This window comes from Seriola lalandi, unplaced genomic scaffold, assembly GCF_002814215.2.
Source record: "Seriola lalandi dorsalis isolate HSWRI2012SDOR001 ecotype SW California unplaced genomic scaffold, Sedor1 jcf7180002054784, whole genome shotgun sequence".
Lineage (NCBI taxonomy): Eukaryota > Metazoa > Chordata > Actinopteri > Carangiformes > Carangidae > Seriola > Seriola lalandi.
Window position 1 is genome coordinate 1,420,498 of NW_019525337.1, and position 23,423 is coordinate 1,443,920.

The following is a 23,423-nucleotide window of genomic DNA, read 5'->3' on the forward strand; positions in this document are numbered from 1 at the left end:
TCAGAGTATGTAGGCCGGTCAGTAGAGTACATATTATAGGCGGTGAAATTGAAAACAGACGGAGCAACTTCAGACTTTAGTCTGTTGGTCCGGTGAACAACTAGTTTGCCCGACTCAAAGATCTTGTCCTCTAGGTAATCTTCATCCAAAAAATGTTCACTGCAAACCCTGGAGTCAGCGCCCATCGGTGGGCGCTCTCTCTTCAGTGCCGCCAACCAGCGCAGCAGGACTGCTCTTCGTTTCAGCGGCGGTTTATGAAAATGGACAGTTTTGTCCTTGGCTTTAACTCTGTAAAACTCTTTACATTTTAATGTTTACATCCAGGAGCGAAACAATAGTGGCCTCCCTTTTGTCTTCTCTTGTCCTGTGGCTCCTCAGTCTCCATCCTTTCACTATCTTCAACTATTTCACTGTCTCAACCGCCGAGCCAACCAACCCCGTGACGTCACAGGTTATAGTACTGCAAGATGGCGCCACTCTTGCTACGAAAGATGTAACGGATCTTATATTTTCTCCTATATGTTTACATTTGTCATATTTGTTATATAATTGTTGATTAGAGTGGAAATCCATTTAGTAAATCACGTTAACTTGATTGACTGCTTCATTTCCACTTTAAGGGACTCGATAAGAAATGGACCGATGAGCAGAATCAATAAGAGCATTGGTATCAAAACAATATTATCAATTTCCATCCCACAATATGTCAAAGTACAGTGTCAGTCAGGGCTTAAAGGTGTTGAGTATGAAGGTCTTAATCTCACTCTAACAACAAACAAACAGCACTGACTTGGTTATTGTTTATGACTGTGAGGTCATCAGACAACATCCTGTCAAACTGTAACTGCAGCAGATTAATGAGTCAGCTGATCAAACAGTCACAGCTGCACACTGAAGTGTCATTTACAACTCATTGCTCATTATTTCAACAGGAAGTTCTCAGTGAAGGACTGTAAATGGCACATAATGGTGTCAGTCATGATGTACCAGGTAGATTGCAGTTGCATGTGATCACAGCCTTGTTATTGTTTTTTGTTTCTACAGATCATCAGTGGTTGTGTTCACAGTCGATGTGCTGGTTTATGCACAGGTATATACTGTATATAGTTTATAGTAGTATACAGGTAAAGTATATGGGGGTTAGTTTGTTTTTGCAAGAAGTTATTTAGCCCTGCAAATAAACCATCTGTTGGATTGGATTCAGTCAAGGAGCAAGGAAGCAAAACAATGGTGGTGAGGAAGAAGATCTGCCTCATTGCCTTTACCCTAATGTTCATCAACATGAAAAAAAATCAATAAACATTACAAAAATTTAACTGAACTGAAAATGTTGACAAATGTGCTTGTTTTTCCAGCCATATCCAATTTCCAAGGAACAGCTGAGGATTAACAATAAAAGTCAGAGGTTTAAGCTCTCGAGGTTTTAGGAGGCCGTCTTAAAGTTGGATCCCTCTCCTGAATGAATTTCAGTTTATCCTGCTTGAAATGAGACAAACAGGAGGAGGCGCTGCAGCGAGTGTTAGAGAACACAAACACACAATATAGCCCAGAGCCCGATTACATGGGTACCGACAGTGTGGAAGTCATCCATCCTGGCCCCCCTTCCCAAAGGCCCCTTACCAATCTTATCCTCATGATTACAGGCCCATCTCACCGCTAGTTGAATCCCTCCAGAGGACAATCAAAACCCACATTATCAACTCCTAGAAGCAGGTCTTCGACCCATTACAGTCTGCTTATCGCTTTGCAAACAGACGATGCTACTGTAAGTACCCCTTTGTATATGCATCTGGAGCGTTAACACACGCACAAGTCCTCCGTGCAGATTTTTCTTCTGCATTTCATACAATCCACCCACTGATCCTGGCTGAGAGACTGGAACACAGGACTCAAACCTAATTACATGGATTTTGGATTTGGACAGATAGCAAAGGGTACGAGTAGGAAACATCATGTGTTTTACCTCTACTGTCACACCACAGGGCAGTGCACTGTCACCCTTGCTATATAATTGATACAGTGACAGTTGTCATAGCAGATACCCTGGACATAATATCAGGAAATGTGAGGACAACCCTGCCCTGGCCAGCCAACTGGAGCAGGATGAAGTCTAATAAAATGAAAAAAAAGACCCATCAATTCCTACAATTTATCAAAAACCAATCAGAGACATCCAATGTACTTGCCATGTTTAGTATGATGAATTAATTTAATTATTAAAATGGTTTGACTCTACTGACTTGACTTCCTGAGCTGTAACTCAGCTTTTTTCTGAGACGCTTTATTAATATTCACACTCTGTCACACACTGTCACATTAACACTGTATTTCATGTTTCTATCTTTTTACCAGTTTCCATGTTTTGGCTTTGTGTGTCTGCATTTTTCCATTTTGTCTGCTATGGGAATTTGTTATCAATTTATCTCTGTGTGTCTAAACATTATTGTTTTCATTCATCTGACCCGGACCCCTCCTTTGTTATTGCACATTATTTTCCGTTCCTCTGGAAAAACTTTGTGCCACTCGTTGAAAAGTGCTGCATAAATAAAAATTTCTCTATTATTATTTGTCTGATTTCACACTGGAGGGGGACAAAGTTAAAAACGGACCTGGGTCAGGCATAACTTCATAACTTTATTCTGCCAAATACGACATCTTTTATTATTGCAGCCAGGAGTGTTATTGTTGAGAATCAGTTCGTTTTAGTTCGTTTTAAGGGTAAAAGATTCTCTAATGTGATTAAAGTCTTTTCTTTGGGGCTGCCAGTCAATCATCTACAAATCTGATGCATTTATTCTTGTTTTGGTTTATGAATGAAACTGTAGCTAAAGATAACAACAGTGAGGCCTAAATCTATTTGTGTAAGTCTAAAGAACAACAGAAGAGAGGATTCAGTTTGTTAGGATCAACTGCACATTTAATTTCTAATGTGTTTGATGCATGAATCTGGGCAGACAGGTGTATTGTAATGGATGATTCAGGGACTGAGGTAAAATGTCTGGTATAATTTCTTATGTATAATACACTCCCCCGAGGCGAAGGCAGGCAAAACAACACTTCAATATACTTTGCTCTTTCACCAAACGACTGGTTCCACTGACACACTGTTCCAACACACGCCAAATAACTGAGTACAACAAATTTTCCCAAATCAAAAAAATGACAAAGAAAAAATCATGTTTAACATCAAGGACTGAAGATCGTTGCACTTAAACTATGTGACACACAAAACCAGAATTATTCATACACATTCTTTTCATCCGAATTATAAAGCTGTGTGTACACATGGGTGTGCTTTATAAATCTCACTCATTGAAAAATTGGGCGCTCGTGAACAAGCCTCATTTCAACTCCCACAAATAGCCATAAGTGGATGAAAACTCTCCCTTAATCAATCAGTTTGTATAAAAAAAACGCCACAAGTTATCAGACAGAGAAGGAAGACGAGGAAGAAGAACAATTTCACAGATTGTGAAACTGAGGTAAAAAAGTCAGTTTACTTTAGTTCAATCACTCTAATGTAAAGTCCTGTTTTACTCTGACCTTCATTTATTGGAACTAGAGAGTCTTAATCACACTGTGATTAGTAAATATTAAAATTGTATAAAACAGTTTACAGAATGACTCACATTTGTTACTGCACTGCAACTGTAATGACAGAGAATTTTTTCAATGCTATCTATTATTTACTGTCTGCTTTATTATATCTAATTTGACATTAAAAGACTTTGATATGTAGCCAACCCCCTTTTGCTTGCTCCACCATTCAGAAAATGTGTGCTCACAGCCAGTTGGAGATTTTTCCCTTGATGTCATCATGAAGGGAAATAACACCTCACCCAGTATGTGTGTGCTAACCATTTCACTTCAGACTGCTTTCTCCAGGAGAGCCAGTACAATGCAAGATTCGCGACAATTCTGAAGATCAAGCTTGGATCAGTGACGACTGTCAGTGACCCTACTTCAAAATCTACGCTCTGGAGACTGAATTCAAATTTTCTAAATAAGCCACGGACTATGAAATATGAAATAACAAAATTAAGATATATTTAGATCTGAATGACAATGGGGTGATGCTGTCTGTGCTCTGGGATGCACTTAAATTAGGATAAAAATAATAGCCATCACTGAATCACAGAAACTAAGAAAACAAAGGCTTGACAATTTGGAGGATAAATTGAAACAGTTACAGCGAGACCATGTAGACACTTTAGATGAACAGACTGTATAAAACATTAAAAAAATAAGAAAGTAAATAGACAAAATAAATACACAGGAAATACAGAAAAAGTTGTTATTTACAATACATTATTATGAGGTTGGAGGAAAGTCCTTGAAACTCCTATCTTACAGACTGAAAAACCAAGAAGCTGATAATACTACAAGTCCCCGGGCACGGATGGTTTCACCCCAGAGTGGAATAAAACAATGCAGGAAAAAAGTGGGTCCACCACTACTGAAAGCTTTCAATTGGGTACTACAGGAAAGAGAAATTCCAATCTCATGGAGAGATGCGATAATGTCTGTCACACCAAAAGATGTGAAACACTAACTAGATTGTGGCAATTACCGTCCCATTAGTGTGTTAAATCTCAATTATAAACTTCACGTCCATATTATCCAAAGGAATAGAAGATATTTTACCAGAGCTTTTGACCAGACAGGTTTCATCAGACAAAGCAAGATAGCATCAGGAGAACACTGCACATAGTTAGACATATCACACAACAGGAAATAGAGTCAACCATTATACGTTTTGACACTGAGAAATAAAACTTTATGGTGATTTATGTACTTCATTTTCTTTTTCACTTCATTTTTTTATGAACGAGGAACAAGACAGGGCTGCTCCACCTCGCCACTGCTCTTCTTCTTGTTTATAGAACCCCTGAGTCAATGGATCCAACAGAATGCTGAAATTAAGGGGATAGAAATTCTAACAGTGGAACATAAATTGGCCGTATTTGCTGATTATTTACTGATAGAATTAACGCAGCCTACACAGTCACTCCCAAAACTGATGAGTCTCCAAGAAAAATATGGGACAGTCTCAGGTTACAAGCTTAATATAAAGAAAACCGAGATGATCACATTTAATTATGACCCACCCAACCATATCAGGGGAAAACTCGGGTACCTGGGTCTCAACCTGTCTGAAGATGTTTCAAAATTATTTAACCTAAACTACGATTCACTGAATGCAAAGATAAAATCAGACATATTAAGGTGGAATGATATTGCTTTCTTGAGTTTGAGTAAAGGAGTAGAGTTGATTAAAAATGAATATCCTGCCTCAAGTGTTGTATCTTTTTCAGTCTCTCCCAGTAAAAATACTGACCTAACAGTTAATGGAATGGGACAGGTTGATATCCAGATACTTATAGTGAGGGAAAAAACCCAGAATCAGGTATAAAACTTTACAATTATGAAAGGAATTCTTACAAGTATACTACTATTCAGCACAGTTAAGGCTATTAATTTGTTTATCTATGCCATCATACTTCAAGAAATTGAAAGCCTGATGATAAAAGAGAAACCAAAAGCAGCGATAACAGCGGATTCTGAATTACAGAATAAAATGGTAAAGAGAGATAACCCCTGGATTAGTGTATTATTGGAAACCTGGCAGGAGGTCATAAAATTATGTGAAGTAGGTAAATCATCTGAACTGCTCCAGTGGTGTGCTTATGATATGGAATTTGTCTCAAATAGATCAGATGATAGATTTTAAACACGTATCACCAAAGGCCTTAATAATTACTATACATTTGTCCACAAGGGGGCATTCCAGAGTTTTGAATCCTTACAGAAAAAACATGGTCTGGAGTGAAATGATTTCTATAGATACCTTCAAGTTTCTCATTATTTCACCCAGATTCTGAGGGTAGCATTAGAAACAGGAGAGACAGGAATCATGAATATAATGTTATCAATAACTGAATCCACGACATGTAATAAGATTATCTCCAGGATGTACAATGCTATTCTCCACCTGTTTGAATGAGAGCGAGTTGATTTTTTATGGCGAAGGATTGAAATTCACCACGCCGCCACAGGCAGGTCCTACTAAGGCTGGGCAATTAATCAAATTTTATTTTCGATTACGAATTTGGCCTCCAATGATTATAAAAACAATATAATCAAGGGAAAACGATTATTGTACCGCATTTTGTTTCACAACAAATTTCACCCCCCCTACAAAAACCATCCGACTTCATCGGTTCCACTCTCAGTACTGAAGGAATTAGGAACACAGAGTTCGTATTCGTTATTGCAATATAGAAGTTCTCTTTCACATTCACTAACTCCATTCCAGATTAAGACATTTGTGTATGTTTTCGCTGTTCCCTACACAGAAGTTCACCTGCATCTCTCTCTCTGACCCAGTGTGTGAGGGGCGGGGCAGCACTCCCACAGGGGGGATGTGGCCCATGCTCACATATCTTTTACTTATTTCGTGTATAACAGAAATAACTACATAGACACAATGCTTTTGTTTAAATAACTTTTTTTATATTGTGTTTTTTTCAATGAGAGTTTGTGTTGAATAATTGTGATCTCAATATTGATCAAAATAATCGTGATACGATTATTATTTTTGCCAATCGAGCAGCCCTTTGGTCCTAGAGTGAAAACTCACTAAGGTCTTAAGATGAGGTTGACCACAGATCATGGCAATCTGATGAATTCCTTAGGAGGAGCTTTTAAAGTATGACGTCTTGAAATCACAAAAATTGCAGATTAAAGTCAAAATATCTCACTTCCTGTTGGGTTTAGGGTATGGGTTGTCATGTTTTTGTAGGTTCTGACATGGTAAGTGTGCTTACCAAGTTTCATGCATGAAGGTTAAACCCAGTGAATTTTTGCCACAATAGGAGGCGCTATCAAGCCATTTTGCTCTGCCCAGGGTCGAGACCTATAAAATACATAAATTTACACCAGGTCTGACGTGTGCAAGGTTTCATGTGTTTTTAAGCATGGGAAAGGCAATTCATTAGTCGGAATAATAATAATAAACACTACAGTTTACTTTCAGTGCTCTGGCCCTAAAATATAAAACATATACATATATTTAAAAAAAGAAGAGCCAGACTGTGAGGTGGTTATCAAATACAATGAATAACTTTCTGCTGTAAATATACACGATTTGATTCTCTTGCAGTCATATTGATACAAAGTAAAATGAGCATTGTGAAATGTCCAAATAAAATTTAAAAAATGTTTTATCATTTCACGTTTTTTATAGCTAATATATGAAGCCGTGAACATCTTCAGTTAGTGATTCAGTCATACATGTACTATTATAACATGGTATGAGTAATTAACATAGTGACTGGTGCTGAATCCAGATGCTGGGCCTCATGTGTGAGAGGAGAAGGTTCAATGTTTTGTTTCAGGACATAGCAGCCAGGCCTGATGTAACCAACCACCCTGATTCAGCAAACACTGTACAGGGGAGAAGGGGAGAGCTGGAAAACAGCAGCAGTTCTATGTTGATGTTGTGTGTGTTTGTGGAGGTCACACAGTGTGATGAGTGGCTGCACAAGCACAGGCCAAAAGAAGGAAACAGCTTCTTACACTGAAATGTCACAGAAGAAGAGACAGCAGCAGGTCCAAGGAAATAACACAAGTCTAATCAATGTGTGAGTGTTGTGTTACTGTCACACATGGGCACAGTTTATCAGGCTGCACTGCTGCTCTCATGTTCACTGATGTTACACTTCCCTCAGCTGGATCCTAATCATCATCCATAAAGGGGAGCAACATAGTAATATCATCTGAAGCGTTGAGTACAATTAAATTCACACAGATGTAAAATGTTTATCTGATCATCATGTCTGTCTGCAGGGTGTGTGCACAGAACTAATGTAGTGCTTTTTAAAGCTTTATAAAAGCACTGGACCTCTGATTTGAAATATCCAGGATCAGGACATCATCTGTTACTTAGTGTTTGTCTTTAGTCTGGAGGACTAAAGGAGTTGTATTTTTACATCTGCCATCAGTGTCTTGTTTGTCTGATTGTCAGCAGGATTACACAAAAAGTCCTAAACTGATTTCTACCAAACTTGGTGAAGGGATGCGGCCCAGAGAAAAACCCAGTACATGTTGGTGCAGATTGGGTTAAAGGGATCCAGGAATTTTTAATCACTTTCCCCAACATTGTGAGGTATTTGTGTCAGTTTGTCAGGAAACAAAAACAACAAAAAAATTAAACATATCAATGGTTTTTAGATTGGATTAGATTAGATTTTCAGATTGGAGCTGAATTATTAATTGCTTTTGCGATAATATCGTGATATGATAAAACGTGATTACATTCTGGTCACGTGACATGGAAGTGAGAGTAGAGCAATCGGCTAAAATAGGGAACAACAACTTGGCACACTACGCTTTGAACTGTTGTATAATGACCTCAAGCTCGAAAGAACCTGGCACTGCAGAAACATTAATGTCAAAGAAGGTGCAGCACAGCGTCAGGTATTGTGCAGAACCTGCCTTGCTACCGTTGCTACGTCACGGGGCAACACTACTAACCTGTATCAGCACAACAAAGTCATGTATGATAGTTACATGGCTAAAATGCCGACCACCAATGTGTCAAGTAAGCCAAATACCACCCGACAAGGATCACTGACCAAAATGTTTGAAAGCATACCTCCATACGTAACGTAATTCAAAACGGCACGGGGAAACTACAGAGTTCATAGGGAAGCATGGTGACCAAGCCTGGGTTTATGACTTTGATAAATACACTGGATAAGCGGTACAGGATGCCCTCCCACACATATTTTAGCCAGGTTGTCATACCGGAGCGATGTAAAAAAAATGTAAGATGAGAGTCACAGCGGAGCTGAAAACAGCGAGTTTTTCGCTACGACAACTGACATCTGGTCAAGCCGTACAGCAGAGCCGTATCAGAGTCTTACAGCGCATTTCATTAATGAAGACTTTGACCAGCTGGGATCTCCATGAAGAGAACCATGTCTGCATAACGACAGACAATTTTACATACTTACAAGACTGTAAACAAATCAGTCAATACACTACTGTGATTGAAGTAGTTAAATAAAATTATGTCATTCATTTCAATTCATGCATCATCTTATTTCATCATGACATATAGGCCTGGCCTACAGGAAAGAACAGTTTATGTTTCATCTATATAATATAGTGTTAAGATAATATAGAATGATTTATTGCTTGTGTTTGTTGAATAATACAGAAGATAAGGAACTCTAAAAAAGAATCGCATATTAAATCGCAATCACAATAAAAAAAAAAAAAAAATGCAATTAGATTATTTTCCCAAATCGTTCAGCCCTAATCCAGATAATAATCTGGATCTGACACACATGTAGGATTGTTTGGCCTTGGATGTATTCACTTTCCTGAGTACCATTCTAGTTTATATGACTGAGGAAAGAAAGTGTATTGATACTGAGTCAAGAAAGAGATCAAGTAATATGAGAACTGCAGTCTGTTGCATCAGCTGATGTAAAAATCAACACTGACTGCTGCATTGTAAATACTTAGTTTCATGATAAATGCAGCTGGACTGATGCAACAAGATATAATCACTCAATCATAATCAAAGGCAAAAATTCCCTTTCAACAGATGAATAAATAAAATCACAACCAGGCAACGCTAACAGCAGAGCCCTCCTGTCCCAGTGCTGTGGATACAGTGTGTGTGTGCTGCCAGGTGGAGGAGAGTTGAGAGGACCAAGTGGGTCAGAGTGGGTAAAATTAGAATAACAGTACAGAAATTAACCCAATTTGGCTGCCACAGCTGAGGGGGCAGCTGAGTAAAATGAACTGGACCACTGTACATCTTTACAAGCTGTAAAAACTGTCTGGTCCATCTAGTCATTTGCTGTCACATGCTTGAAATTAGGTTTTTTACTGTTAAATAAGTGTTTCAACATTTTGGGAAACACTGGTTTAATTTCTGTGAGCTGAGGAGACTGAGTTCATGTCTGTGTGTAAAGTGCAGAGCTGGAGTCAGAGACAGAGAGAATATAACTCCCACTCAAACTACAAATGGTCATCTTAACATTTTGGGTCATGTGCTGGTTAAAGAAGCAGATACATAATGTAAACAGGACCATTTTAGAGTTGGTAGCAATAAATGTATTATTAAAGTTTGAACAGAGCCAGGCAAATCACTTAATCAGTCCCAATGAATAATTTTAAAGCCACTGTGTGTAAATGTTTTTTGATTGTACCATCTTCCAACCTATTCTGACAGAATATGTTTTTGTTTAAAGGAAGATGAAACAATAGAAGTGATAATTGGTGCAGTCTATGTGTTTCTTAGACTGGGGAGGGTTTAAAAGAACAGTGCAGTTTTAAAACACTTTAGTTCAACCTTTAAAAATATAGAATACTGAAGTGGAATCATTTCAAAAGGAAATGCAATTTGAATGTTATTTTGATGATAAATGATTTAGCCATAAACTACACCTCATCAGACATGAACATGTGCGGGTAAAGAAGAGTTGCATGGTGTTAGATTAAAGGGGGGAGCAGCAGTGGGACAATGACATGTTCCATGGCCAGATGCATCGGTACAAGCTGCAGCAGCAGGTGACAGCTGGGCCCGGTTTTTAATCCATGATGAGGCCATCTAATCTACACTTTAGAAGTGGAATTATCTACAGCAATGAACTGAGAGTGAATAGTCACTGTGAAAGTAAAACAGTTGTGATCATGAAGGGACTCTCCAGAGAGCCCTGCATCTTCACTGTCAGGATGTTAGCCTTTGTTTTAAGTCACAGATCAAAGAAGCCAACAGCATTGTACATTCATCTACAGTCATGTCTTTTATTGTGCGACTGTGTTGACAGATCTATGAGTTCCTTCTTCCTGCACTCTGAACACAGGTCTTTATACCGGGGTTGCTTGTTTCCTGCTATGTGGAGAGCACACATGCACACACACACAGAGCACAATATCTGACTGTTTGCTCACACTGCTTCGCAATGTGTGGAATGAAATAAGGGTCGGACTATACAGCAGGGTAGACTCTGCAAAAAAAAAGAAGAAGAAGATAGTATATATCAACATATATACTGTATATATGTATGTATACATCCTGTTGCTAACCAACTATCCATTTTGAGTTATAAAAAATAAAAAATCACCTCGCTCTATCCATTTTGAGTTTTTGACATGGATATGATCTTTTAGTGTGAAATCAGACTGAGATAGCAAACATAATATGATGTGGTCCGGCAGCTACATAAAAGTTTCTATCATTGTTTTGTCACAGTGATCGGCCTTAATACGAGAAAAAAAAATCTAAAGTTTTTTAAAATGTTTAATGTTTTTAAAGATAATTTTATTTTAAAACATGTGAAAGCATTATATTTGCATTTATATTCTAGTAATAATTATTTAATTAATAATTATATATTTTCACCTAAGTAGAACTGTTTAGCAAAAGATTTGATAGCCGACTTGCAATACTTTCGCGGCCCACCAGTGGGCCCCAGTCCACAGGTTGGGGACATCCAAGCAGGATTATGTTACAATGAAACAATAAACTGATTTACATTTTCCTCATCATGCTCTACTATACTCATTTTAACTAGCTCAACCCTTTAATCCAAGAACAAGGTGTTTCTTCATTTCCATGTCTTGTAAACAGATCATCAGCTGGCAGCTGATGTTGATCTTGATGTTGACATGTTCCTTGGGACATGAAGCCTTAGCCTCAGTCTTTTGACATTTGAACATATAGTTATCACATGTATTTTAAACATCTTAAAACATCAATTCATTTAGATCATAAATACCTGCCACCCAGCTTTTGTTTGGAATCAAGGACCCATTGTTTCAATAATGAAGAATCTCTGCTATATCTGCCACTGTTGCTATTGTAAATGTCTATGTGCCGAAAATAGTAACAGTGCTAAAAATGGTTCAAATGGGGCAGAGACACAGCAGTCAGATGATCAGACAGGTCGATAGCAAACCCCCAGGTTAGTCAGACAAACAAATGCAAGCAATGAATGGCTGACTCAAACTCTGTTTTCATCATCCGTCATCATTAGACTAATTCATTAGATTTTAACTAATTCAGTTTGCCAAATGAAAAAAATGAATTAGTACACGTACTACTTACAAAAAATCACAAATTGATATGCAGAGAAAAGCTGTAATTTTAATAGCAGTGAGTGAGTAGGGTCTAAAATGTGAAACAAGTTAAAGACTCTTAAGATTGTTATTAAAACTGTTAAGCTGTTAAGCCGCAACAGCAGCCCTAAACTCTCGAATATCTCTGACTGACTAACAGACTGACTGATGATATTTCCACCACTGGTCAGTGGAGTGCTGAGCCACAGTCTGCTCTGCCGCTCTGCTTTCCCGGCTGAACGGGAACTGCAGGGAAGAGGAGGAGCGCTTCCAATACACTGAGCCTCTCCTCGTTTACAGCAAATAAAACTACTTACATTCCACGTATCATTATTACTAAAGGAGGCAGAGGAATAGCTAAACATAAGACACACTAAGCAGAGAGAGCAGGAGAGAGGGAGGGAGAGAGAGAAGTTATCACTAACGAGGCCTCGTACTAACGACTATGACCGACTCTACATATCAAACAGAGGGAGTCAGGCATAAAGACCTGCATCTAATAAAAGTCTGTTACGCTCTGGAGCTGAAGTAATTAAAGACTAAACTATAGTGGATCCAGAAGGAGGCTGTGCTCTGTGTGAGAGACTGGATAAGAAAGATCTGTCTCGGGCCCCGGTGGTTCACCTGGTGGAGCACTTGACATTTGAGTTTAGTCCTTGCCCCATCAGCCCAGGTTAAAGTCAGGTCTGTGGCCCTTTGCTGCTTGTCATCCTCTCTCTCTCTCTCTCTCTCAATGTGACTGTAAAATCAAGGCAAAAGCCTGAAAAATAACTATAAAAATAAATAGATATGGTGTTTCTTCTAACTTTTTCTCTGAGTGATCATGTTACAGTAAATACAGCTGAAATCATAGCTCAGTCTTTGTTTTTCATTTATGTGTTGGTGATTTTGATTCATATACTAGGTTTAGACCTAGGAACACTTGTCTCTTCAGTTGCAGTGCAATGCAAGGGTGCACAGTGAAATTATCAAATAAGGTGTTTTTCCTCAATAAAGGGGTACAGGGAGACATTAACAAGCTAAATATTTAATTTATTTGAATCCAAAATGTACACTAGGCTTCATTATTTCTTTCTGTATATAATAATTTAATTTTGACAGTCACCACAATGTTGGTACAGAACAAATACTGGAGGACATGGTTTAAAAATCTAGTCTATGAGTTGAAACTATTGATATAATCTGAAGAAAGTTCAGCTTGGAGAAGCCCCCCCACCCCACCCCACCCCACAGGCAGTGATATGACAGAAAAGAAGACATCTCACTCTGTTTGCATGAACTAAAGAAACACTCAGCTCATTTGTGGTTGTACAGTGTTGTTACAGAGTATAGCTTCTTCCCTTGCAAACTATCTTTGACAAAGCAGTGTGTAGAGAGCACACAGTCCAACAAAAGCTGACTCTGAACTCAGTCAGTCACAGCTGAACCCACAGAATATTTGACTGTTACTTCATGTTTTCTGTAGGCAGGTCATCTGACCTGCTCTCAGCTCAGCCAGTGAGCCACAGCAGGACTGTACTAGTGAGTGGATCACCTTATTTTTACAACAGACAACGTTGATCAGCTCAGTGACTTCATTGTCACTGAGGCTGCCTGGGTGAATTCTGTAACACTTTTAATTCACACATGTTGGTCCACAACTTACAGTTTGCACACATCTATTTTTAGTTTAGTCCTGATGGAGTCACAGGATTACTTGCAGAGTAAATTAATTTATTGACACTCAACATGAATATTCAACTGAACATGATTAAAACTAACTTTGTGTACGCAGGAGTAATGCTAGTGGGATCAGCTTTGTGGGGCCTCATAAAGCTTAAATGGCTGTTTGAGGCTTAAAGGTGTAATGTGTAAGATCGCGCTACTTGCTCCACATCCATAGGGAGCAGCATTTCACCTCTTCGCCCCTGTCCAGTTAATCATGTTGTTGCTTTCCCCATGTTCCTTATAATTTATCATTTATATGTGCATTTATTTTTGAAAGTTAAAATTGTTGATAGCACTGAAACAAATTATGAATACTTGCAATACAAACAGTATGTTTTTATTTACCTATTAAAAATGAGGGGCTAGAGAATGCATTACGTCGAGTCCTACTGGGGCTGGACTGTTCTTCTACTTCTGGAAGTTGCTATTTAGTTTAGGGGACAACCACGCTAACCTACACATAATATCGCGACACACTAGATGGGTGTGCTACAATAAATTCTGACCGGGCTGCACAGTTTGAGTTAGTGATTATTGGTTCCATGTTGGTTCATTAGGAGTTTTTTACAGCATGATCAACACAAATATTTCCATCTATCTTGGACTCTGAGCTGACTCCTTCCCCTGATCTGTTCCTCCATGAGACCAAAGGAGAAACAACAAAAGCCAATAGGTTTTCACAATGCCTTTTTTTTTTTTTTATCAAATCCTCAGGAGTACAACAGACACAGCTTTCTTATCAACAACAAACACTGTAAATGAGGTTGTTTGTTCTTTTAGAGAAAATGTACTGTTCAGTTTGTTTAATACTGGCGCAATGGCTGTTTCACCAGACCTCTCCACATCAGCGGCAGCCATCTTATCCTTATCGAAAATGCTTCAGTGGCACTCCTCTGTCAATCGTTGTGTTAAGCTTGCCCCATTTGAGATAAGTGGTTGTGATTGACAAGACCTCTCTCAAGACGGATAGAAATCTGTCTGAATGAGAGGGAACCAGACCCATCTGTGAGGTCGCTGACTGGTCTGGTTTCCAGACTAACCTCTATAAGAAACTGGAGAGAACTAAATGTTCCCGCACAATAAAATGAAATAAATTATTACCTTTATTACCTGCCAACACTATTAGGGATTTTTTGGTTCTTTCACAAATATTAACACCCAAAAGAAACGCATTAAAAATGAACAGGTGCATAGAGTCTAAGAGACACAGTCATTTAAAGTCTTACATGTTAAACAAACTGCTTTGGTTAATGGTGTTTGAGTGAATTTAATATTAATTCAGTTTGTGTCCAACAAATGTGCAATCAACATGTACAGTTCACAGTTCAATGACGAGAAGAACTCTTGGTGGTGGTGTGAAGTAATTTTACTATAATTTAAAACTAATAATGTTATTTTCAGGATTGTTTCATGACTGTGATAATACTGTTTACCATGACCTTTGGACCACAATTATCGTCCGGCCCATCCCTAGTTCCTTCCTACAAGAGACAACAAATACACATCAGATCGTAGATCAGACCTACGAGTCAGAAATAAGTCAGTGCTGACAGTTTACAGCCCTGCACAGTTAAAGTGGTTTGATAAGATGACTGTTTCAGTACAAGCAGAAGCAGGAGATCAGAGGCCTGGTGACACACACAAACTGTCTCAATTTGGTTGGAGCATGAAAATGAAATGCTGTTATGAAGCAGAAAGTTAATTTCCAAATTAAGACTGAGATAAAGTCATTACATCCAGAAAGACTCATTAAACAGTTTGACTCATACTGGAAGAAGTGAAACCTTCTTAACCTCATGGAAGAGATCTGACTTTAGATTACAAGGTTAATAAGAAGGGTTGGCTTTACAGACAGTGAGGTTAATTCAATTACTCAGGTTTTGCAGTGTGTTAATATTGGTTCACACTAAATGATGAAATGCAGAGAAAATGCTTAGCCTCTCAGCATGGAGGGAAATCGGTTTGGACAAGTTATGTAGTATTATATGTTGCTGTGTGTCTGCAGGGAACAGATGGAGGAAGAGACTGGAAGAAGGCAGACGGTCATAATAAAGTGAATAGAGTGTGATGTTGTGCCTGTTCAATGCTTTCACTCAGAGTCTCTCACAGGTCACCTTTTCCCCTCAGCTAAGATTCACTATTGATAGGAGGGAAAATCACACGGAAATCACGTTTATAGAGTAAACAGCTGTTTCACTTCAAAACAATGTTGCATCTTAAGGAGCTGCATCACTGGGCGACATTCACACACACAGGAATTCTGTTTTTAGTGGAACCTTCTTGTTTTACTGTGCATCCTATTGAGGAGGCAAAGAGGAGGGGGCAGAACAGCACTGACTCTACTGATGCAATTAGACAGAGGTGTAAAGTAGATATCACAAATACAAACATTTTACATTTATGTTATTATTTTTTTTTTATTTAAAACTTCACAAACATTGAGAAACATCTTTAACAACAGGAGATTACTACTGGACTGAGGTGAACAAGCAAATAAGAACTGCAACATTTTTAAACAATATTATGGTACAGGCCCGTTTCTTTGAAGGACTTGAAATTTGATTACTCCTCACAGTGTCTGCATGGAAATAGCAGGAGACTCTCCTGTATAATGTAACAATTCTATAGGTCTATGTTCTAGCCACAAGTTTTAATTAAAATCAGCTTTGATTCTGAGAAATCATTTTTGGCCTTCACTGTCATGGCAGATGGGTCTCAATACTGCACTGCCCTGAGTCTTGGCCATTAGAGGCAGAGATCCATCCCTACCAGAAACAACATGGTGTTGTAGCTACAGAATTCACCCACAACAGACGCAGAATTTAAAAGAGAACTGAATTCCTCCAGTTCTCTCAGACCTGTCATCTTCAACTTTTCCTGCTGTTAGCAGTGTACATCACAGATCTTAGGCTACAGTAAGTGATTGGATGTTTCTTACCAAAATGTACTTTGGGAGTTGAACACAATGTATACTTCTAACTTCTCATCTACACGAGAAGATAAAGAAAAAAATTGACTTTTGGAGGTCTAGGCCTACCCTTCAACCAGTCAACATTCAAGGGAAGGCTCAAAAACACCAAGATGGCGACGTTCATTAAGCCAAACTCGAGGCTTCAAAACGGCAGTTAACAAACCAATGGGTGACGTCATGGAAGGTTGTCACTTGGTCTGGACTCAGCACTGTTCTGGACAGACACATGCAATGTAAGATGGAGACCATCTTAGACAAAACCAACCATCCTCTCCACAACATTCTGGCAGGACAGAGAAGCAGCTACAGCTGCAGCAAACGTCTCATCTCACTGCGCTGCAGAACAGAGAGGTTCAGGAGATTCTTTGTTCCCACTGCCATCAGGCTGTAGAACACCTCAGCCAAAGGAAGTGGACTAATCTAATTATTATTGTTTATTATTAACTATCATTACTTTTACTAATGAGCTGCTGGACACTTTTCCCTAGGGGATAAATAACCTACCTCCCTACCTACCGACCTACCTATCTATCGATCTAGAACCAGTTGCACCAACAATAACTCCTCCCATTAGGTGTTACGTTTTGTTGTTTGTGTGTCCTGCATTTCAAAAAGTAAAAATGCAGAGCCTGATGTGTTATTGTCCATGACTAAACGCACAGTAGGCAGAGTAAGGTATGGACTGCTGTGGTCACAGGTGATAGAGCTGGGCTGTTTAACAATGTCAGCCACACTGCTCATTCAAAACTATACCATGGTGCACTCAGAACTTCCTATGAATCCACTGGAATTGAAGCATACACTGTGCTTGTTAAGCCCCTCAGTGCCACAGAATAAGGAGGCAAAATCTGTTTTTTGTTGACAGCATTTATGGAAAGGATTTATGAACAATGTTGAGACAATAATATGAAAAGAAGTGCTGTGAATGGTGCACAGTAAAGATTTTCTTTGCTGTCCGACTTACTTTGACGTGTTCAACAGTTATTGACGTAAGTAAAAAGCACAAAAAGACCTTACAATTCCTTACAGTTCCTCTGTCTGTGGAACAAAGAAACATGGTTTCCAGAATTTTGATTGTACTATAGTCCCAACACAATGTATGATCTGTAGTTTTGTTCGAAAAGTGTGTTCAATAGACGTTTAAAGTGTAAAGATAAAGATAAAGATGGGGAATAATTGATTTATTAGCAAGTGTTTCTGCTATATTGCCAGCGCTGCAAAGTCATGAAGTCACAATTACACGACTTTGCAGAAGAATTTTAATTTGAAACACGGGATACAGGAAGTGAAGACACATTACGACACTCGGCCAAGGTGAGAGGGGAGAGAAAGAAGAAAAAAGAAAGAGAAGAGAGAGAAAGGTAGTTTAACATTAAGTTAGATAGATTTTTATTATCTATTGATATTCACTGTGCCCAGCACCAAGTTTCAACTAAACCCATCACAGTCAAACTGGCCAGCGAGCGGACCAGGACAAACCCTGGTCTGCTGCCGTATAGTGAGGACATGTTCCAGGACTGTCACTGTAATTTATCTTTTACCAGCTGGAGAAGGTGCAAGATTCTAATTATTATTAGTTTTTGCACACACACATGCAGTCACACAATTCAATACTACACAAACAAACACAAAAGTTTTCCCTCCCACAAGTCGCTGGAACAAAATGTCATGCATGTCTCATGCTTGACATCAGTCCTTGGCTGGCTGGGTAACACTTTGAGGGGAGCCTTTCATTCAGTATTGACTACACACACAGAGTTATCTACCCAACAACACTGTCAGTGCTGTACCACAGCGTGTGTGTATGTGTGTGTGTGTGTGTGTGTGTGTGAAGGTTTTTAAGCCGAGGGTGGAACTTCGGTCTGTTTAAGTTTCAGTCTCAGCAGGAAGGAAGAGGCAGAAGCGTTCTAGCAGACATTATATTGTTTATGTCAAACAGACATATCTTCTTCAGAGCTGCTGTGCTGTCAGCTGTTATAGGACAATCATCTCCTCATCAACTGTGAGTGAGTTAACAATCAATCAATCAATCAATCAATCAATCAATCAATCAATCAATCAAGCTGTACTTGTGTGGCACGTTTCATACAAACAATGTAGCACAAAGTGCTTTACAGAATAAAAACAATAAAAACAACACTATCTGATAAACACATAGGACTGAGACCATGGAGAGTTTTAAAGATTCTTCATGATGACACCAGTTGAGAGCTGCAGTGCACAGGGTCGCAACGTTCTGACAGTTTATCTTTTCCATTGCAACTACTATTCTTCTATCCGAACAGCGACTTTTCAAGTTTTTTTTGAGCCAGAGACTTTGTAGCATCGTAGAATGTGTAACAGTGATAGTGATCAGATGGGAGTGGGAATAAAACTCAGCCCTGGATTTTTGCCTTGGACTGGACTGTTTCACACTTTACAACATACATGAAATAGAGCGATCGGCACTTTGAACTGTACTTTCATTCTTCGGCACAGTGAATTATAGTTTCAGAATGATTAGAGTTCAGACTGGATAGTACAGCAGTAAATTCATCAGCAGTCATTTCAGTAGTTTTTCTCCTCCACTGGATCTTTCTGTGATAAAACTGTAGATCTGAGCAGATTTTAATTACAGTATTAGAATTTCTAAGCAGAAAAACAAAGCTAAATAATTTATAATAATAATAATAATATTCTTCTAAATAAACTCAGACTAGATTCCTGTTGTCATCTGCCTACTGATTATGTATGCTGCTGTAAAACTGGACTTACTGGGAGCTGTGGTCCCACCCACTCTGCTCTGCTCCTCCTGTCTGTTGTCTGCAGAGTTACTGCTGATAGATTTAATTGAAGCACCTGGATTTTTCTGGATTTTAAATCTTTTCTTTGAGATTTTCAGACACAATTTTTAGTTTTTAACATTGTTCACATAAAAGAGTCCACTGCTGCCTCAGAGTGGTCAGTGAGTGGGCAAATCTTGTCATAACTGGTGTATAATTGTAAAGTGACATGTACAGGGCTGCTAAAAATACAAGAGTGGTATTCAAAATGTCAATTTTAAAAGAAATCTTACATTTCCAAGTGCCACGTTCAAGGTCACCAGTTTCCTTAAGGGGGTGGATTATCAGATAGTGGTTTACGTGTGCATCTCGATCTGAGATAATTAAAAATGTAAACAATTAAAGAATTTGCAAGAAAGTGCATTAATCTTTTCTCCAGGAAAAAATAACCCACATCAGAGAGAAAGTAATGGCTATTAGAATAATCCTCAATCATGCCTGGGTTAAACCTATCATTCCAGGTAATTGCGTCATTAGAGGCCTGTCGAGAGCAGGGACACACTTGTTCGTTACCCTAAGTAGTGTCATTATTGTTGAGCCCTGGCCAGAACTAATATAATTATTATTCCTTCAGTCAGGCTACATGGTGTGAGTGGAACACAAAATCACAATGACAGCTGATAAATGAGCAAGCATGATACCTCTCATATTTAATTTTCATATTTTTTTCGTACTGACATTGATACTTGAAAGTTAAAAAATCAGTTTTTGTGTTTTTTAAATGAACACTTTTTCTATGAATTGTTTAAATTAGCTTTCTTAAACAACACTTGGTGAAAACCTGTAAATTTGTAAACGCACTTACAGTAACACCCCTCTCTTGACAGACCCCTCCCCTTCGAACAGAAAAAGCAATAAGTAATATGGTAAAAGCAAAAACAACAGGTAAAAGCAAAAACAATACAGTTAAAGAAAAAGCAATAGTTAAGGCATTTTTTATTGTTTTATTCATTTCTCTTTATATTTCCACATTTTATATACTTATTTATTCTTTTATTCATTTTTCGTTTATATTTCCACATTTATTTTCTTATTCTTTCACAGATTTATTCTTACTATGTCCTATGACTGCATAAAAACCTAGTCCATGTCTTGACCTCATATGGTCAATGTGCGAAACTGAGGACATAGTTAAAAACTGTGTTGTGGAACTGCTGTATTCTCTCCTCATCTTTGTGTTCACATATATAGCTAAATACTGCTAAAATCCTGATTTAATAACCACGTCATCAGACAACATCAACACACACATGAGTTAAAGACAAAGACTGAACTGTGATTTCAGCTGGATTTACTGTCACATGATCACTCACAGAGAAAGGTAGAAGAGACACAATATCTTTCTTATTGTGTGGCAGTACTGCAGACTGTCACCTCAGTAGCCAAGGTTTGTCAGTCACTGTTGGCAACACTGGAGCTGTTAACGCCCACTAATGGAAACTCTTTGTGACAATTCATTCAAGAGTTTTTACAGTGTAAAAACAAACTTGTGAGTCCTCTCAGGTGGACAAACTATGTAGGGGCGACACCGTTCCTAAATAACCTAAAATATCCCGTGGGGTCCAAAAGACTGGGAAAGTGCTCTCAGACTTTTGGACCCCACAGTCACAGAGAGATACGTTAGATGCTCTACAAATGTACGTCTTTCACCAACTGTGGAAGTAGGGATGGGTACCGAGCCCGGGATTGAACAGGGCCCGGGGCTAAATTATTCAAGACCGCAGTATCAATAAGCTCCGACCTTAACGTTTCGGCTGTCGGTACTGGAGTAGTCGCGTTTTTTTTTTTTTTTCGCTATATAAACATTATGTTGCACATTTATTTCACCAACTCCGTCAAATATCCTTCTATGTATGTATATTTTCGCTATTCTCACAGAAGACGAGGGATCTGTCTCTGTCTCTGCCTGCTGTTTGTTTGAGCGGAGGGCAGGGGGGCGGGGCTGTTCCAGTGACACACACACACACACACGAGACAGTGCAGCGCACACACCAACTCAAGCTCGTAGTCTACCTTTAGAAAGATAACAATGGCGGAGAGAACCGAAGAGTGTGGCTCTACTTTACTAGACTTGATGCAAACACAGCCCGTTGTCACAATTGTGACAAATGTATGAACAGCATAAACAGTTACTTTTCTATCAGGAGCTCTGACCCAGAAACAAATAAGGTCTGTTTTTTGAAGATTGCATATACCTCCTCCTACTGGCTTTTACTCCATTATCCCATTCTTAACTCTGTTGTCCAAAGTCGCATGCAGTCTGTATTTCATGCCTGCTGCAATTTCCTCAAATGATTATTTCTGCAAAGGTTTCCCACAAATGTTTTTTCAGTGTGACAAAGACATCAGCTACCGTATACACAATATGGCCAAAGGGCAGTTAAGTGCACGTGAGGCATGTTAGTAGCTATAGATTTCCTTGAATATAACAAATACAAATGTAATATATGTTGTATCCTTAGAAAATATCCTCAGATAGAAGTTTTAAAATAAATGTTTTTTTCCTCTTTAACACACTGAAACATGTAACAACCAAAGAACTGTCTTTTCGGAGAAGAAGAGCTACTGAGACCATATTTCACTCTAGGGGAAAACCTCCATGGGGACAGTTTGTTTCTGTATATCATGTTTCAGGCTCTCATTGTGGACCAACATGAGATGATCCACATCACTGTGAAGCTGCACACAGTGATGATGAGCTGCTGAAATGTTAATGAGCTGAGAAGCTGCTTTCCAGACCACCAGATGACTGTGGCTCTGTCCCTCCATCATTCCGTCATTAATGATGGATAGATTCCTTTCACAGAGGTGTCAGCTGTATCTCTGTCTACTGGCATTTTGTTTCTGTTGCAGGCTGCAGGCATGCATAGGTCACTGTGATAATTGTTGCTACTGCACAGAAGAGATAACTGATATTGCAGGTGTGCATGCACATGACAGCACAGCCTGATATGAGGTGAAGACATGAGGCAGCTCAGACCTGAGCTCAGAATACTGTACCACTGAGAGTGAGACAATGCTTGTCACATCATCGGTGTCTCAAACCTCCTTCAGTGGTAGAGTTCAGGGTGTTTGTATGTGACAATTTTTGTAACTTTCTGAAGGAAACAATCCAAACACAGTCACTTTACAGCAGGGGTCTCCAACAGGTGACTTGCAGTGGGTCTTGTACTAAAGTTTATTATTTTTACATGAGTATTATTATTTTTGGAAAATTCTGACTTTTACTCCACTACACTTAAAGACAAATATTGTACCTCTGACTCCACATTTCTATGAAGTTCTCTTACTTTGAAGAGGAGCTTTTAGACAGTGAATTAATTTTATTTTATTTTGATAGAACATACACCGTTTTCATCACAGGAGAAAAACCAATCACAGCATACTCCTCCAAGACTATATCAGTCTCACACATTTTGTAAAAGTTCCACAGGGTAGACATATTGTTTTGTTTTGGAGGACTGTTGCACTGGGGCGCAGTGAACAAGGTGGGAGGGAGGACTATACTACAAAGCACACAGTGCTTCTCTCAGCCGCAGACACCAGAGTGTTAACCCCGGAGCATTTATGCTGATTCTAATCACATATTTTTAATGAAAACCGGCCGATCATCATCGGCAGCCGATCAATCGGGGCTTCCCTACTTTCCACGTCATCAATAGTAAGTTAGCAGTTCCCGAGGAACATATTGCGGCATCAGCCAGGGACAGGCCCTCAGTTTCCTGGTGGACACACTTTGTAATCTTATAGGTACAGACAGTGTGCAAGCAATTATGAACAATGCC

General features: G+C 38.9%; 1 protein-coding gene across 6 annotated transcripts in view; it reads right to left on the reverse strand.

Annotated features, from left to right (window-relative positions):
- sh3gl3a (SH3-domain GRB2-like 3a) overlaps positions 1-23,423 on the reverse strand; it is a 64,931-nt gene that overhangs the window by 25,260 nt on the left and 16,248 nt on the right. The gene's annotated exons all lie outside the window — the stretch shown is intronic.